The sequence below is a fragment of the Manacus candei genome, unplaced genomic scaffold (assembly GCF_025592945.1).
Source record: "Manacus candei isolate 608988 ecotype Guabito, Panama unplaced genomic scaffold, ASM2559294v1 h1tg000014l, whole genome shotgun sequence".
Taxonomy (NCBI): domain Eukaryota; kingdom Metazoa; phylum Chordata; class Aves; order Passeriformes; family Pipridae; genus Manacus; species Manacus candei.
In genome coordinates, this window is record NW_026138062.1 from 35,965,120 (window position 1) to 35,984,227 (window position 19,108).

Below are 19,108 nucleotides of genomic sequence, written 5' to 3' on the forward strand. Positions count from 1 at the left end.
GCAAGTAAAAGCTAAAAACATGCCTATGTATTATTCAAAAAGTTATGATGGAAGTTTAGGATAATCTTGAGTCTTCAGCATGGAGGTGTGGATGAGAACATCTGCATGAGTCTCGCTCGTGAAGCAATGGGTCAGACAAAACCACAATATTGGCAGGTCTCAGAAGGCATGGTATATGCCAATATGACATAATATTTGTTTTACAATACTCTGTAATACTGACTATAAAGCGACTTATGACTCTCACTGGAACCAAAGAATTATGAAGCATTTAACAGTTTAAACTGTTGAACAAACTTCTTGAGAGCCCTCAACATATCTACATTGGGCTGAAAGCAAACAGCAAGGAAACGACAGTAGCAAAACTTCATGAAGAAGAAAAGACCAGAAGTCTGTTATGAAAGAGACAATAACTTCACATTTATCGTTGTTACAACATTATAACAATATCCTTTCACTCTGTTCAAAAAAACATATCCATTATTACCAGGATAAAATTGATTCTACCTTCAATGACTTTACCTGTTGTGATAGACATCAGACTGTGGTTATTTTTTGGCTTTTCTTAAAGAACACATACATTTCCCACTTTGCCAATTAATTTCCATGAAAAAACAAACAAACAAACAAAATAAAAAACAGCAAAAACAAAGAGGTCAGGGAATAAGCCCATTTTGAATATAAAGGAACATGTTATAATCTCATCTACTTTCAGTCTAACTCATGAGTCACTATCTGAAACAGCATGACACCAACACGTAGCAGGTATACCAGGTGTTTACAGAAGAGCAAGACTGGATGTAACATAAAAAGGTGGTTAAAGCAGCCTTTATTTCAGTTTCGGGAGTATCCACTTAGCTATAATTAGAGGCGCCAACTGCTAACAAAAACCAGCTTAGTACAAAATTTCTCCATGGAAACAAAGAAGAGTTGCAAAGAGAGTGTCAAAAAAGGGAGAGATTTTCCCGAGTTTTGGAGCAATAATTACCTTAACAGGAACTCCTTCTTACAATTGACAAAAAAGTATAAGATATAAAAGCCAGCTTTGACTGTCAACTAGGCAACAATGGGATTTGAAAACTGCTCTTACCACAGAATTTTGCCTTTCTGAGTCCTCATTTCTGTTAACAGTATAGATATCACTGAAAAGAGAGGGACATTCATAGGGAATTATTATTTTCCAAATCTGGAGAATGCAGGGTTCTTTTTAATTTCTACCTTCTGATGATCTAACAGGAAATATGTGAGACTGGGACATCTTGATCCTGCTGAGGCTCAGACATCCAAGGACAGGAGTCTGTCTCAGTACCTGAGTCACCATCATTTGGATGAGATGAAACAATGGTTTTCATCTCCCTTTTCCCTAGTTACATTTTTTAACCTTTTTCTTCTTCTCAGAATTATTTATTTCCTCTATTGTTAGCCTTTTTTTACCCTGTATTTCCTTCTTCCCATAAAAGTCATTGGAAGTTGCATGATAAGCCTCTGCCACACAGATGTCTTATCATTTAAGCTAGGACATCAAAATTTTACACAGAAAATCTGAAGGTACAGATTGCATCCACATATCTTTCCCTGGCACACTCGATATGCAGGTGTCTGCTGGTGCTAACTATGACTTTGTTTCAGAGTTTTTAAAATCTTGCTGAAAAAGAAAAATTTACAGAAAACACCATAACATATCACCTGGAAGCGAAGAGATGATGCTGAGCTGAGGATTCCTGGAAATTGGGTTTCATTTGATTTGAGCGACAGTACAGCAGGATTTTCAACTCTGGCTTGTGTCCAGGTTTACTCTCCCTCAGAAGTGAATGCTTGTTTTTCGGAAACTAATATGACAACTTATTAACACTTCAGTCTTCGATGAAAGCTCAGGTTAAGAGTTTCTGAGACAGCTATTCTTTACCAGTTTAACTAAACGGTTTCTTCTAAGACTGGTAATTTCATGCTCTTTACAGGCCCTCCACACCAGTATACCCAGGGTGTTAAATTCCACTTCATTCCTCCTGGTACACTGGTCACAGTGGTTTATGAAAGGCTTGAAGCTGAAGGGTTTTCTTTGACAGGGAATCAAACCAGGTCAAGCCTAATAACACTAAATCCTGGCCCACAGACCATCAGGAGAGGTGTATTTATAATAGCAGATTTAGTAATAACCAGATGTAATTACTGGAGTACTGAGAAGAAAGAAAAGGGTATAAATCTCCCTGATGAAACAGTAGGCTTACAATAGGCGCTATATGCTTTGATCAAATTAAAATTTTTATTACACTTTATATTAAGACCAGCAATTTATGACTGGCATGCAAAACCGTTGACATTTCCTCTTTGTTCCAACCCACAGTAGTAGTACAACCTGCACTTTTAAGTCTAATTTGACATCTGTTCACAGAGTACCAGTCATTCAGTAAATCTCATGATTATGCTTTCCTAGAAGGAGATATAACTAGCTATCTTTAGACTTATTTCAGAACTGTAAATGTCAGACTCCATGAGCCAGGACAATGTAATGGATGTGTTAAAAAGGCTTTTATCAGATCCTACCATCATCGCAGCACAGTTCTGTGCCTTCCATCTCTTGAGAGCAAAGAAATGACCTATTTCATGAAGTAAGTGAATTCTGTGTAACTCATAGAACTGGAAACATGCCAGAAAATAAATAATATATTTAGCCACTGTCAAGAAGTTATTTCAAGTGGTTTATGTGTTTCTGAAAAAAAAACTCAAAAAAGACAGTTTTAAGAAACCATTAAGTAGAGTGAACTAATTAGAAACAGATCACATGATGATAAATGAGGTAATTGGATCTGTTGACTGTACTGCTAGCCTGTAAGTATGTAGAGTGACCCTGCAGATAATTGTATCACTACCTGTGCTAATAAGGGTTTATGAAGATCAAAGCTGTGCAATATTCCCAGATCCTCAAGCCCCTGAATTGTATTAAGATTAGGTTAGTAAATACATATCAACTAATTTAAAGCAGTGCTATTACAATGTTGCAGTTATGAAATAAAGAGGCTTTGAAATGTGGCAGCCAACCTTAACTCTGACCTGGTCCTGATGCTCTCATTCCACAGAACGTGATGGACAGTGAGACAGGAGAGAAGGGGTAGTCCAGCACCAGTTTTGGTGGTGTTGTCTGGAAGTGACCTTCCAAACCTTACAGAGAGATACTCTGGACTAGTTCAAAAATCATGCTACAATGATGTCTGTGAATGACCTTGAAAAGAAACTAAAATTTAGAACATCCAGTGTTCAGTCCTGTTAACTCTCTTTCTGTCTGTTTGACACAGCGACCCCATTTCCCTTTGCAGAGAGCAAAGGTTTTAAGTGAGATTTTTGTTCTCAGATCTCCAGGACATCTCTCAAAACTGCACTTGCTTTCAGTGACTTTCTCTCTGGTGGAAGTTTCGTAATACTCTTGTAACACTTATGCCATGATACACTTATGCTCCATACACTTGAAAAATACCTCTGAAAACTGCAGCAGCTGACAAAGACATAATTGCTCTAAAGAAAATGCAGGTAAACTTATTTCTTGGCTTACTAGCATTGATTTGAATATCCTGTTATTTGACATAATAAGACATTTTCCAGTGTTGTTTTTATCTTTCTTTTTATTTTGAAGATATATTGTATTAAACTTCTTTACTTGCCGATCAGGAGTTGAAAAATATGGCTTGCTCAGTTTTCCTTTTTTTGGTCTCTCAAAATTTCCACTTTTGAAAACAAACAACATTGTCAAGGCATTGTATTTCACAGAATCACAGAATCACAGAATCATTTAAGTTTGAAAAGAGCTCTGAGTTCATCAAGTCCAACTTTTGACTGATCACCACCCTGTCAAATAGAACACGGCACTAAGTGCCAGTCCTCTCTTGAACATCCCTAGCCACCTCTAGGGGGGCTCCACCACCTCTCTGGGCAATCCATTCCAATGTTTAACAAACCTTTTCACGAAGAAAATTCTCTTGATGTCCAACCTGAACCTCCCCTGGTGCAGCTTGAAGCTATGTTCTCTTGTCCTGTCACTAGTTTTCAGGGAGAAGAGACCAACACTCACCTTTATATAACCTCCTTTCAGGTAGTTGTAGAGAGCAATAAGGTCACCCCTGAGCCTCCTTTTCTGCAGGCTAAACAACTCCAACTCTTTCAGCTGCTCCTCAATGGACTTAACCTCCAGACCCTTCACCAGCTTTGTTGCCCTTCTCTGGACACCCTCCAGCACCTCAATGTCTTTCTTTGAGTGAGGGGCCCAGAAATGGACACAGTACTCCAGGTTCCTACATTATCACCAACAAATACTTACTGTCATCCCTGATATACAAAATTTTCTGTTTTCTTGGTCTATCTTCTAAACATCATGCAAAAATGCAGAATTTTGTTGGGAAATACCTGTAAAGTGAAGATCTCCAGTCATCTGGACCATTTCTAAGTGGTAGACCAGCCAGTTTCTCAAGTCACACAATCATCTGCTCAGACTCATCTCTGATGATCTACATATGCACACAGATGGACAGACTCCCTCAGTGACAGATTCACTGCTCACGCATCGCTCAACACGGAGAAATATCTTGGAAAACTCACATTTGAGGTCTGGCTGTCATTGTCTAAGCTATTCACAGAACTGCTTTAACCAACTTTTCCCTGGGGATTCCTATGACTTTCTTAAGAATCAAACTGGAAGCCATACCAGTTGTTCTGGTATCCTACTCCCAGACATGCTTTTGCTTAGCTGCTCCCCAGTTTTGAGCTATGGACAAAATCCCAGGTGACACTCAGAAAGACAGTAGTCAGAAATGTGGTTTTGATCTCATCAAAGCAATAGAGGCAACTCAAAGTTGATTTCAAGGAGGTTCCTGGGAAACATAACCACCAGAAATGGCTCTTGACCAGGTGATTTGCTCTAGGAGACCATACATGGCTCCATTGGCCATAACTTGATCCCCTTTACGCTGAAGGATGCAACCTCACGTAATACTAGAAGAGTTGCCAAAGATGTTAAAAAGTCTTACTGCAAGAAAATTAGAGAGCAATAGAACTCTCCAGAGAAGATAAAATCATAATGGAAATTCAGAGTATGATATCCACAAATATCTTCGGCCTTCATTTGGATGGAGAACCTTGTTCTACCTGGTCTGAATACTCCTTGGAATGTTACATCTACAATACTGTGAGACCACCTAATCTGACTGTTTTTTCTAGGCATATCTGGAGCTCCATCAAATAGGGTGGCTGCATGGAAAGTATTACATTTTGCAGAAATTAAATGTGCTAATGCAGGCTTTCTTCCAGAAAATATTTGAAAACTGGTGATTTGAAAAATTCCCTCCATTGCTTTAAAAAAAATAATTTTATTGAAAGTTAAAAAGTGCATGTCAGTTATGCAAAACCACACAGAGGGCATCAAAATAGATGCCAGCTCTCAAAGGGATCCAGACAACTACATCAGACATCACTGGAAACAATAACCTTACACAGAGTTGTCTTATGATTTAGTTAATAATAAAAGCATAATGGAAAACAAGATTCAGAAATCTCACAAAGCACTCATTCTAAAAGATGAAAAGATTTATTTCCAGTATTCCAAGCCTCTAGCATAAACCAGTCCACATCTCCAAGACAATCCAAGAGCTCATAACGGAGGAATTCTAACAGAGGATGAACAAAGTGTCTTTTCTTTTATCACACAATCATTTTGTGCACCAACTAGTGCTGAAGCATGAAGTGTCCATGTGCCAGTGACTGCATCACATCTCTCACTGCCAGTCTCAGGTCTTAAGTCTCCTCCTGTTACAAACCACACTATGTTTACAACTGGAATTTTTTTCTACCTTTAGCAGCCAGCCACTGGGTCTTGGCAAGAGAAAGAAAAATAAAAAAAAAGGTGTCAGCAATTTAGAATACTGTATTCTAAATCAAGTTTGCTTGTTATGATGGACTGAGTCACTGCTTCAAGGACCACATAAGTACATTGCAAGGATTGATTATTCAAAGGGAAAATTATGTTAACCTTTGGGTCTCCCTGCATTTTGAGAAATTATTGTTCATGTAAGTATAAAATGGACATGGAGACCAAGTCTCAGTAAAGTCCTGAAACTTGCACTACAGGCATAATAATAATTTGTCCATGATGGAAAGGAAGGCTAACCTTTCTACCCACTGTCTCTGTGGGAGGCACAGCCCTGCCTTGAGGTCTGGTGACCACATTCTTCACAGATATAATAATGGTTTTTAACACATCTGTTACAATGTTGGTATATAAATATGTACAATGCTCAGTTGTTATACTGATGCACTGAAAGAGGGTATCACATTCGTTTCCTCTGCTCCCTATTCTACCAGCGCAAGAGCAGGTATTGACAGCCAGGACTTTCTGAGACTGTAACTATTCTCACTTTCTACATGTTGGTGGCACCTATAGCTCTCCTGATTGAAGAAGTATAGTCTTATCTTCAAGGGACCCAGACTGGGTTTACACCATGTGCCTAATCCTGGTCAGGAATTATACCCAGCACCCCAAAGAGTAGAATCAAGCCAGTAATGTCTTCTGCAGGACAGTCCTGCAGTTGAAAATCCTGCTAGTCATTGGGATAGATGTACCTGCACACAGCCTCAAAACAGCTCTTCATATCACCATGCAGCAATTAACTATTTGCACATCTCCAGTTTTCCTTTCTTCAGAAGATATCTTGCATAAACTGGAAAGTACAAATAAAGTCTACTTTATGATTAAAGAAAGGATTGTTTAAAAAAATTCTTTACAAAAGCAGATATTCTACTTGTCTATGCATATTGAGTATGACATTTCCAAAGAAAACAACCAGAGCACTAGAAAAAGCATACCATCGACAACACCTGCACCAGCGAGTTTAAAATCATATCATATGCCACTATAGTGAACACAGTTTGTTTTCCATTATTGCTTAAATATGATGATAACCAATTTAGGGATTGACATAAACCCCATATTGTATTATTCTGAGGCTTTGTTAAGAGCAAAGAATGTGTGACCAAATCAAAGGCTTTACTAAAGCTAATAAACACAGCTTCAGTCATATATGTGGCCTTTATCCACAGCTTGATTGATATCACATTTAACCTAGAATAAGGCTGAGGTTATGGAGAGCTTTAAACAGAAACCAGATTTGAAATAGGGTAGGGTGAGGGGAGTAATACGTTTAGATTAATAAAGCCATTGATCTTTCCACACACCAAACATTTGGAAATGTTAGCTAATAGCATTAAGGCAGCTGAAAACCTATGATTACATAAATCCAAGAAAATACCACCTTTCTGGTACACAAAAAGTCTTCCAAATTGTTCAGAGATTCAGCAAGCACTGAGACATGCTGAAGGAATCATGAAAGAAAACAATTGCAGATTTGAACTGTAAAAGGGGGATTTCATCCACCCATCTCTTCAAAGGGTAATTAATTGTTTTCAGTACTTCATTAAAATGAAGTTTCAAATGAGGAAAAGTTGATTATTGATTTAAAAAAAAACCCAAATAATACAACAAATTAGATTAACTTGACTCCTCAAAGGTCAGAAGGTTTCTAAATCTGTTAACAGGCCAGGTGATGATTATTTAATGCCCTAACCATTTGTTATGTCTGTTACAAATTAACTCAGATCTTTAATTCATTAAAATGAGTTGTTCTAGCTCTGTTTAAAAGTCCTTTCATTCCTTTCCAAATGTTCTCAGATTCCTCAGCCCTTTTTAACATGATAATCTAAATAAAATGCAGTTTTTTCTTTTCTTAACTCATCTTTATTTCCATTTCAAAGTTGAGTATAGTACCTGGATCACCAACATATCTGTTATGTCTACTATTTTTGCTATTTCTTGTCTCCCTACTGAGATACTTCAAACTGTCATGGGTCATTTGAGGATAACAGTTCCCTGCTTTAACCTGACTAGTTCCTGAAAATCTGAACTGACTAGGGATGATCATCATCCAGAAGTTAAGCAGTTGCCTCCATAGTGAGTAGCTATTATTATGCCAAATAGTCCAAGAGCTCTAGGCCATAGGGTGGATGTATAAGAGGAGAGAAAAGACTTTTCCCACTAAAACAGCAGGTCCCAGAATTGCCATAAGAAAAGTTGCTTCTGTTAGAAAATTTCTGTCATTCAGATAGAGCTGAAATTAGCAGAACGGTTTAAAATAAATCAATCAAAGGATATTGTGATAGACAGCCAGGGGTGGATGGCATTTGCCAAAAAACTTGAATATAATACTGCAGGACCAGTAAGGAAAAATGAGCTGCTAGGAGACAGTATTGGCCAAAGGGAGATCCTGAGAATACACAGATAAGATAGGAAAAGACTGGCGTGGGGTGGAGGGGCAGTCACCTATGGCTTTTGGAAGGTCAAAACAGGTATATTTATTTCCAACTACCCTTTGCATTTGCAGGTGCCTGAAGACATGCAACAAGGGATAAGCTTACTTCTGTATGTGATGCATATACTGCACCCAGTCGCCCACATAATTTTGTATGTCCTAAATGGCTTTTTTAAGACAGACATTTGTAAAGCCCACTGACTAGGTTTGTGAAAAGTTGTTTAAAATCATAACTCAGAGGCAAGTAAGTGGATTAAAAACAGTCAAAGCATTCATGTGGGACCTAAATATACAGTATAACATCCATTCAAATTTGGTGACCTGACTGGATGTATAGTTTGGGGGGATTTTTTTTTCTAGTGTCTTGCACTAACCACTCACCCATCTGGTACACAAGAAAAGAGTAACTGAAGAAAGGCAAAATCTATGTTTTCAGTCAAATCCAAATCTCATTGGACAGATTTCATTGCTAATGGGAGCCAGCATACATAGTGCCATGATAAAATATTAAAAATTTATTAAAAGCATCTCCTCAGAGTTGAAAGCAGAAAATATTTAATCAGTCCTGACAATCAAAGGATGATCTAGTGGAAACACACAAGATTCATTCCAGCAAAGAAAAGATGGGTGGGCGAGTCTTCTTAATTTGCTCTGATTTATTTCATATGTTTTTCTATGTGCACAGCTCCATTCACAGGTCTCTTATTTGTACCTGTTGACACACTGGTACACAGATCATCCCAAATTATTTTCTTTATTCTCCTCTTTGAGAGATTCTGATTAAAAAGCAAACCCAGGAAATTCTGTTCAAATGAAGGTACCAGTATTTCACAAGTACTTGTGTCCAAGATTTGGATGAAAAAATGAAATAGCACAGTTTTGTGGAAGTGGCAAGGGAAATGAAAACAAGCAATAAAAGTAGATATGAAAGTGTTGTGATACTTGATTTGAACATTTCAATGTAAATTACTTCCACATTTCCAAGACTGTCACACTAAGTGAGAGTACTTTTAGGAATTTCACAGGGCTTTGCAGATCCCACATCATCCCATGCTTTGTATGTTACACCCAGCAGGTTACCATACATCCAAAAGTACAAGGGAAGCACCAAAGAAGCCAGGTGTGAATTTGTCCAAGCCTTTGCCAGACATCTGAAAAGTACTTCTCTGATCATCTAACACTTTACCCAGTAGCCAGCTGTGTTCACATATTTTCTTTCAGATGGTATTCTCCTAGGAGTATTTTTTACTGTTGTTTCCTGATCAGCTTTCCCTATCCTTCCCATTCTTATTCCACCCAAACAGGTGAACTTATAGCAAACCCACGAACTGTGTGTTGAAAGACCAAAATAAATGCCAATGATGGAATGACCTGGGTCTACAGGACATTATGGAGATTTACACCAAGTCCTTCCTTACTGTGCACTTGTAAATTTGCACAAGGCAGCTCTGAGCACATCAGTTCCCACTGGCATTTGTGTTTCAGCCATCCCATACAGAGAGTGGTAGCCTAATGGCTTTTTTCTAGGACCTTCAGTTCACCCATGGTCCACCAAACACTATCATCCTCAAATTCCTTGGCAAGAACACTGGTCATCAAGAAGCCCTATCAAACCGAGATGAACTGCATTTGATGCCTCTGCAGATATATTCATAAGTAGCAGTATTAGCCTGGCTGCTGCTGAACAGCTATAGTACAGGAGCCTGTCCCATCCATGATTTTTATTCCCAAAGGTATTTAAGTCACTTTCATTTCCACTGATGTTAAAATATTAAAATATTGATACATATAATAAACCAAAACTTGTTATTTAAAAATATGTAATGTATATGCGTGGATTTTCAACAGATCTTGGAAATCAGCTGTGCTAATCTCCTTGACTTTCCAAGACAGTTTGGTTCCTGAGAATATAATTCCAAATAATTAATCTCAAGTACATTTTTGCTATGAACTTCAACAGGATTAAGTCTTAAAAAGACTTACAGCTTTAAGGTAAAGCTATAAAAAGGTATATTGGGGGGTGTGAATATTCATATGTCTCTAAATAAAAAAATCAATCAAATTAATTATGTATTCAGAAGAAACAATTAAAATGCAATGATGAAAAAATTCTGCACATGGGAATAATTGTTGTCCCAGGGAAAGTTGGAGGGTATTCTTTGACAGATAATATGCTAATAGGTAATTAAAGACCCATTGAAGACATGATACATCAAATAACATACTAAAGGTTTTATGTTCAATCACCATACCTCAACTTTGTCATTCCCTGGCTTACAAATGACTAAATAGACAATCTTGATGCCTTATAGACTGCTCTAATGCTATTTTCAAAGAGTATCTCTAATAGACCTGACACCCTAATTGTTGCCATGCAACAGTTTACTCCTGTTGTGTGCTGGCCTGTTTACTGAGATGTTTCTTGTATGACTACACTGGCCTAACTCACCAAGCCTCAGCCTGGCAAAAACCTTAATATTTAAAAATCTTAAGAGGTTTAGCCAAAACCGATAGCTTTGATGATGGTTCTACCTCTGGCTCTGCCTGAGAGCAATCAAGGACCTGCAGCCATCCAAGGACAGAAGAACAAAGGATGCTAGTAACATTTCATAAGACTGCTTCCAGAGACAGCAAGCTGTTGCTTGGGAGAAACAATGGATGAGTAGAAACTCTTTGGCACATCTCAGGGTCAGCCTGCTAGCCTAACAAGCATGGTGGGACTGAGGGCCTCTAGGTAAGTTAAACAGGTGGAAAATCCACTGTTTCATTTTAATTGCTTTTGGTTAATATCTTTATGTCTAGTAGTAAACAACTAAACAGTGGAGTTTTCCTTAAACAGGTTCTGGGTCACAAAATTGTGTTGCAGGATGGCAATGTGCTCCACCATCCCACCTGCTGCAGCAGCAGGCTGGACTCACGGGTGTAGGAATGCTTTATTTATGATAACAGTGAATACAATTACATTGTAAAAGCAAAGAATCACATAAACACTCAGTGGGTTATAAAGTAGCTGCTATACATTTTATTTTCTCCTGCTTTTGACCCAGGCTCTCTCTTACTGAAATAAAGCTGTGCAGTGGGATGCACTTGTGAAAGAGCAAGTTCTAGTCAGAAAATCTGTGTCTGCACTTCATTGCTGAAACCTGAGCATGTTTGCCTATCTAGCTACCTCGGTGGGAATATAAATCACAGAGTAGAAGCAGCATATGTTGAGGTTCATAAATATAACTCATTTTGTAGTCCACAAAAATGTGAGCATATATTTGGCAGGTGCAAACTACCGAACTCTAAAAATTGTGTGCCCTTTTATCTATCAGTTTCCATGCCATGCATGGGCTGAATGGGAGCTGGCTCCTGCCCAGCCCACTTACAGCTCAGCTGAAGTGTGTCACTTCTTTTGTCTCCCCTCAGCACAGGATTGCAACACCTTAAGAGAAAGCTGCAGCTGACCTTTCTGAAAACAGACCTCCCAGACACAGTCCTGTTTTCAGAAAATGTCTTCCTTTTTTCCCTCCTCTTGCATACAGAAAGCTATAGGTAAGTAATGAAAGAGCCTTGGCAGGACACACAGATAATTAAATATTTCATCATTCTTCTGATTTCAAAGCTCTAAACAAGAAGAGGTTACAGAGGGTTTTATGTAAAATACTTCAGATGGAGTCTAGCTATATAAGAAAATACTGGGATGGATCCAGATACAGATGTGCTATCTACCCAGAAACTATTTGGCAAGTCAGTGAACTGTGATATTGTAAGAAAGTCTGGGCTTCAGGACAAGTTTTCAAAAAAGTGCCTGTTGGCTGAGCTATCAGAGCAAAGTTGTTTATTGGCAGAGAAGTTATATGGTAAGCTGAAACGAAGACCCTGCTTCTTTTCCCACTGTGATTTTTTTTCTCACCACAATTAATTTATTATAGGTAGTTCAGTCCAGACCTTCTGCATAGTGGTTAAGGGACAAAGTCTAGACATAATTTGCTGGCCAGTGCCTGTTGAAAACAGAATTGCAGAATGCACATTTTCCCTCTCTTTCTCTTTTTTCTCCTGCCAGACACATCAAGTACGCTGTATGCTAAGTATCTGGTATGCGAGACCAAACTGACTGAGGAAGGTTTTGCTTTTCTAGAGCTGTCCTCTCTCATATTGTGATGTTTTCACATCATGTTAAACAATAAATATCAAACTAAACAATAACAGCAGTAAAACTTTGATTACTTGGTATGTTTTTTTCTGCCTTTCTCGTGAGCCCATAAAAACAAGTAGTGGTGTTCATCAGGTCCCTCCATTTCGCAATTCCTGTTAGCTGGCTAGATGCTTTTTATAACCACTGCATACATTGACAAAACTCAGAGCAGGTAAATTACATGATCACAAGAGGTCAACGGCATATTCAAGAACAGAAACCCAAAAACCTTCCTACATTGTAAAGGGGAGTAATGTGGTGCTGCAGAGAATTATCAGTGTAGTAAAACTTGTGGTATGGAGACAGGTCAGGAGCAGTAGAAGTTTGGGACTTGGAGGGTCCACTTCCCATCTTCAGAACGCTTTACAAATGTTAATTTGACAATTCACTAAATAATCTTTAAAAGAAGGCCTAGTACAGGTTTATGCTTAGTGGGAAGACAGCTGGGATTGAGAGTCTTCTCCGGGTATGCCAGTCAAATCAGTAGCAGAGATGAAATTAGAATTAAGCCTTTCTGCATCCCAGAGCCACAACACAGCAGATTAGATAACCCCACTTGCTGTGGGGACAGAAAGGCCCTCTGTTTCCATACAGCCATGCAGCTGGGACTGTGAAGTCTTATCGCCCCGCTGCCACCAGTATAGAGATCCATGGCTCAGTCCAGGCTCTGGGGTTACAGCAGAGATCAAGAGGATGGGTCCCACAGCCTGACTTCAGTCTGGAAGTGAATTCAAATTCATTCCCTAGAATGCGTTTGCCTGGTTAGTCCAAAGGCAACACTGCTCTGAGACATGGCAGTGATCTCTGTTGCTTTTACCCACAGCCCAAGCAGTTGCTGAAGCTGTCACTGCCAATGTGCAGAAAGAACAGATGTTACTCTGATGTTCCACTGGTGGTGATAGTGCCTTGGGGAGGAAGGGCCCCATTTGACCTCTAGGCTGTGGCAGGTTTGCATGGCTGCCAGTCAGGGAAAGCCTGATCCGTTTCTTTACAAAATGGCTGTGTGTGGTGCATAAGCTACCGCAAAGTGTTAAAAGGTTGCTCTGATAAGGCTGGTTCATGGTATGGGCAAAAAATTTCACTTTAAATAAGGAGTGCCTATGCTGCTCTCAGTTCATGACAGGAACACTTTCAAAGTCTCCCACAAAACACTGCTACTCTCAGGTCAGCTTGCCCCCAGGACTGATACTGGCATGATGTCCTTCTGTCCCACCTGTGTGCTGCACCTGCTCCAAGCTCCTCTCACCTGTTCAGCAGTCCCATCAAGGGCACAAGCTCATCTTCATTACCTCCTACCCAGCCACTGGCAGAAGCTATCCTTCTCTGCTTTTTATGTCCTTATTCTCGTCTCTAGTGGAATTACTGCATTGGAATAAAAAATACTATGGGGCCACTTTCAGCTGTTCCTAATTCTCACCCAGGCAGAAACTCAGCATTAATTTCGTGTAAGAATCACTTAAGCAATACCTTGTGGGGCAGTAATCTAGATGTTTTCATGCAGTTCTTTGACAAAGCTGATGCTGGGATGTCATTAGCGTGGTTGTGAACAAAAATCACATGAATTAAAAAAAAAAAGAATTATATCTCTGGGGGTAGAATAATAGAGACCATTGTACAAATATGTACCTAAGTCTGAATGGTGATACTGAAAACAGTAAAAGTAGCTATTTCAAAAACAAACAAACAAACAAAACCACCAAAAATTGAGCAAAGAATTTCTCCTAGCAACCTTTCATAAGGATATATAATAATTCTAGCATATAGTGGCTGTAGAAAAAGATGGCCTGAAGGAAATGAGTGAAGAATTGTAAATTTACAGCATAGATGATACTCCCCAAATACTCAGGAGCTCATTTACAGTATTAAGCTTTTTGCAACTGCTTGAGCACCTCAAGTCTAACTCTTTCATGCAGGATTCAGAAGAAGGAAAGTGAACTGCAAAAACCATGAGAAAGAAAAGCCCTAGCATTAAGGTGATCCAGTAGTTAAGCAGTGAATTTATCAGAAGAAAGTTCAGCAAGTTTACTAAATTATTCAGAATACTTGCTGTGAATAATTGGGAAAGTATCTGACTCAACAAGAAACAAATGGCAGATGAAATTCAGTGTAGACAATACAGAGTGTCTTTTTTATAATCTTAGAGGTAATAATTATTACAATGAAAAGAAGGGACTTACGGTTATCACAGATGGCTCATGAAAACATCAGATCAGTTCTCATTATCAGTCAAAAACCTGAGTTTTAGGAGAGAGAAACCAAAACAAAGAACATCATTATGCTGTAGAAGTTTCTTATCTGCCTAAATTCAGAAATACTGAGTGCAGTCCTTGTTCCCTTGACCCACTATGGCTGTAAGTAAAATAGAGAGATTCAGAGGATAACAATTATGATCAAAGCTGTAGATAGTACAAGGAGTGGCTGAAGGGACTAGGAACCTCAGTCCAAGATAACTTAGGGGAAATATGATTGGAGCTTATAAAACCATGAGTGACATGAAGAGGATGGGGACTGAGCTTCATTGTTTTCTTCAGTACAATAACTAGAGTCTCCAAAGGAGCTAGAAGAAACCATATTGAAAATAAAAAAATTTTAAAAGTGCATGTTCTTCACACAGAGGATAGCAGACCTCCAGTGACCCTGCGGTTCCAGTAGTTTACATCAGTTGAAAAGGAGAACAGACAAACATATGAAAAAGCAACACACTAAGGGTTAATAATACAAAACCACACCCAGTTTAGAAATCTTCTTGAGCTAGAATTAGTCAGATGTTGAGAAAATATTCATACATGGTTGTCCAGATGTTGAAGATAAGATACTGAGCTAGACAGACCTTTAAGTTGGCAAAATCTTTGTGTGGTTATGATAAATCAGGATACGTAAGCACATCTCACAAGACTTTATAAGTTTTTGTGGGGAAACAAAAAGGACACATTTTCACAGTAATGAAAATGTTTAACCCTATTAAAACAAAGTCTGATCCTAAACATTCCAGCCCATAATCTATATTTTGTCTCTTGAAAAATTCAATCTGAACTCAGAACAAGTGATAAGACCCAGTGTAAAAAAGTGACCAACAACACAAGTGAAAGCAGATATTATACATCCCAAATGAGTGTTGAGATATTTTGTTAGCTATGAGATATACTATGTATATATATATATATATATCATATACTATGTATATCTCATACATACTCTTATAGACTGTTTCTATTGAAAGGTGAAATATTTTAGCACAAATAGAGAAATATATCTGTTTTGTTGGAACTCATCATTCATGTCATACCCTCAGGACAAGTATCCACCCAGACAATCACAGCAGCAAATACAAGTCAAATCTTATACTTCCATGAACATACAAATATGTGACTTATCTGAAAACAGCATACAGGTGGATGCTCAAAGGTGACCTTCCAATAACAGAAGCCAAAATACAATAATCTATCTGTAAATGAATATCGGACTGTATTTTAGAGTTTTATTCTTTGTTTCTACTAGAAGCAATGATTTGGATAGCCTGACCTGGACAGTAATGTCCTTACCAGTGTTATCATTTACTTAATCACATCCTCTTTACTCCGCAAGTGACACAGGAGTTTCACAATGATCTTCCACCTGTCTGTATACTTGGCTTGCTAGCTGATTTCATGCTAATCAGCCCAGCCTCATAGCCCAATCCTATGTGATTCGGGGAGCTTCTCTGCTCATGTGCTACCTGAAGTTCCAAGCTGAACTCCAGAATTATGAAAATTCTATCCAGTTTCCTCCAGGTTTAATTAACCCATTCCAACATATCTATTCTGTGTATCTTTGTTTTCTATTTCAGCTATTAAATCTCTGAAAGCTGAAAAGGATTTAGATTTTTGGACAGGACTTCAGATCTATTTATTTCTTCACTCTATCCACCATAGTCACATGTACTTCACATTTCTGTGAAGTAAGTACAGAAGAAATGAAGTGTCATCATTAGTAATAGTTTCTTACTATTGTTATATCTGTTGTCAGGAAACACAAAATTACTTGCAATTTCCCATTTCTAGTTTTCATATCTTCTTCACTGCTACCAAACACCACAAACTGACATAAAATTAATAAGCAGCCATGGGTATCTTTTCTAGTCACTCACACGTTCTGTTGGGTCATGGCTAGGCTTCGCAAATGAAGATTTGAGAAGGGCTCTATCCACATTTGTCACAAGCATGCTGGTGGCTAAGAAGGCAAATACGAGATAGACATGTCCGATTGCAAAAGGCACAGCAGAAAGACTCCTTAGATGGTAAATTCTGCAAGACACGATTCTTTCTGCGTTGTCTTTTCTTCTCGAGAGTGATCCTGCGTGTGTTCTCAAAGGCATCAGCAGCGTTATAGATGGTGTGTTTCCAGACCTCCCGATTGGAGGCCAGAGTAGACCAGTTATGTTGGTTAATATGGCCAAGGCTGAGATGTTGTTTCAGGGAGTCCTTGTATCTTTTCTTCGGGGCTCCTCTCTTGTGGCAGCTGGTGGCAAGTTCACCACAGAGCAGGATCTTAGGGAGCCGGTGGTCCTTCATCCTGGAGACGTGTCCTGCCCAACGCAGCTGTGTTCTCAGCAACATGGCTTCTATACTTGTGACTGCTGCTTGTTCTAGAACAGATGTATTGGTCACATAATCTGACCAGTGGATGTTTAGGATTGTACAGAGACAGCATTGATGGAAGTGTTCTAGGAGTCACAGGTGGTGGCGGTAGATGACCCATGATTCAGATCCATATAAAAGCGTAGACAGCACTATGGCTCTGTAAACATTGATCTTTGTACTTTTCTTCAAGTGTTTATTTTGCCAAACTCTTTTATGAAGTTTTCTGAAGGCACTGTATGCCTTTGCTAACCTGTTGTCTATCTCCCCGTCAATCTTACCATCCGAGGAGATGAGGCTGCCTAGGTAATTAAACTACTGAACTGATTTGAGCTCTGATTCGCCAATGGTGATATGGGGATGATGGAAGACTTCCTGAGGTGCCGGTTGATAGAGAACTTCTGTCTTCTTTAAACTGACTTCCAGCCCAAAGAGCTCAGCAGCGTCTGCAAAGCAGGGTGTTAAACACTGCAGAGCTGCTTCTGTGTGGGCGACAAGGGCAGCGTCATCAGCATAAAGCAGCTCCCAGACAAGATGATTTAAGGTCTTAGTGTGGGCCTTCAGTCACCTGAGGTTGAATAGACTTCCATCAGTACAATATCGAATGTAGATACCGTCCTGATCATAGAGGTCTGCCATGGCCCTTTGGAGTATCATGCTGAAAAAGACTGGTTGGTGTGAGAATGCAGCCTTGTTTCACACCATTGGTAATTAGAAATGGCTCGGAGAGTGCGTTGCCATATCTGACTTGGCAGTGCTGATCCTGAAGGAGTAAGATGATCATTTTAAGGAACTTGGGTGGACATCCTAAACATTCCAAAATCTGCAATAGACCTTTTCTGCTCATGGTATTGAAAACCTTGGTGAGATCAACAAAGGTTGCATAGAGACCTTTATTCTGTTCCCTACCCTTCTCTTGCAGTTGTCTGAGAACAAATACCATGTCTGTGGTACTCCTGTTGGCTCTGAAACCGCATTGGCTTTCAGGTAGAATTCCTTCTGCTATAGCAGGTATTAATCTGTTCAAAAGTATTCTTGCCAGGATTTTGCCAGCAATGGAGAGCAGAGTAATACCACGGTAATTTGAACAGTCTGATTTAACTCCTTTTTTCTTATACAAAGTAATGATGACTGCATCACGAAGGTCTGATGGTAGTTCGTCTAGTTCTGAAGTGTTATTTGCAATTTCAGACTTCTGCATTCAGTGAAAAATACCTGCCCAGTTTCCAGGTTCAGAAGATACCATGACTTATGAAACTTTATCCTTATCACTTGATTTCAAACATGTCACCAAATACTTTCATACTGCTCATTAGAAATAATGGAGACATATTTCACTGGAGATATTCTTGACAAGTTCCACTATAAGCCTCTGTGTTCAGGAAAGCCTGGTCTTGCCCAGCCTTAGGGAAACCTAAGAGCTGCATTCTTGCGTTTCCAGTCCTATTGAGAGCTCTCCAGAATACCCAAATGGACCTTCTGTGATCCAGAAGGGGAACCATCTGATTATGATGAACAATTGTAAATAAGACATCATGAGAAATTTTACCAAAGAGTTTTGGAAAAACAAGCTTTGGCAATTTGCCACACACATACTAAAGGGACTTCATTACATGATTTTACAATTAAGGAGAAAACATCAAAACATATTGTCACATTCAAGTTAAAAACAATGGTTTGTATTGAAAAGCATCTGTTTCAAGTTAACTACAGATGTGAACTGTTAATACAAACCATGAATATTATAGTTGGTGTTTTTCTTTTACCTAACTTTGTATCAGAGAAAACTTAACTGATTCAGGCATCTTTTAATTAAGTTGATCTTAATCCAATTAGGCAGGAAAATTCTGATATGTAAAAGAAATGGTTATAGTTTGGAGCCCTCTGAAGTAGAAGATTTTCCTAGTGTCTTTTGAAATACACTCATTTTTGTCTGTACAGTACATGAGTTATATGACTGCTGTGGA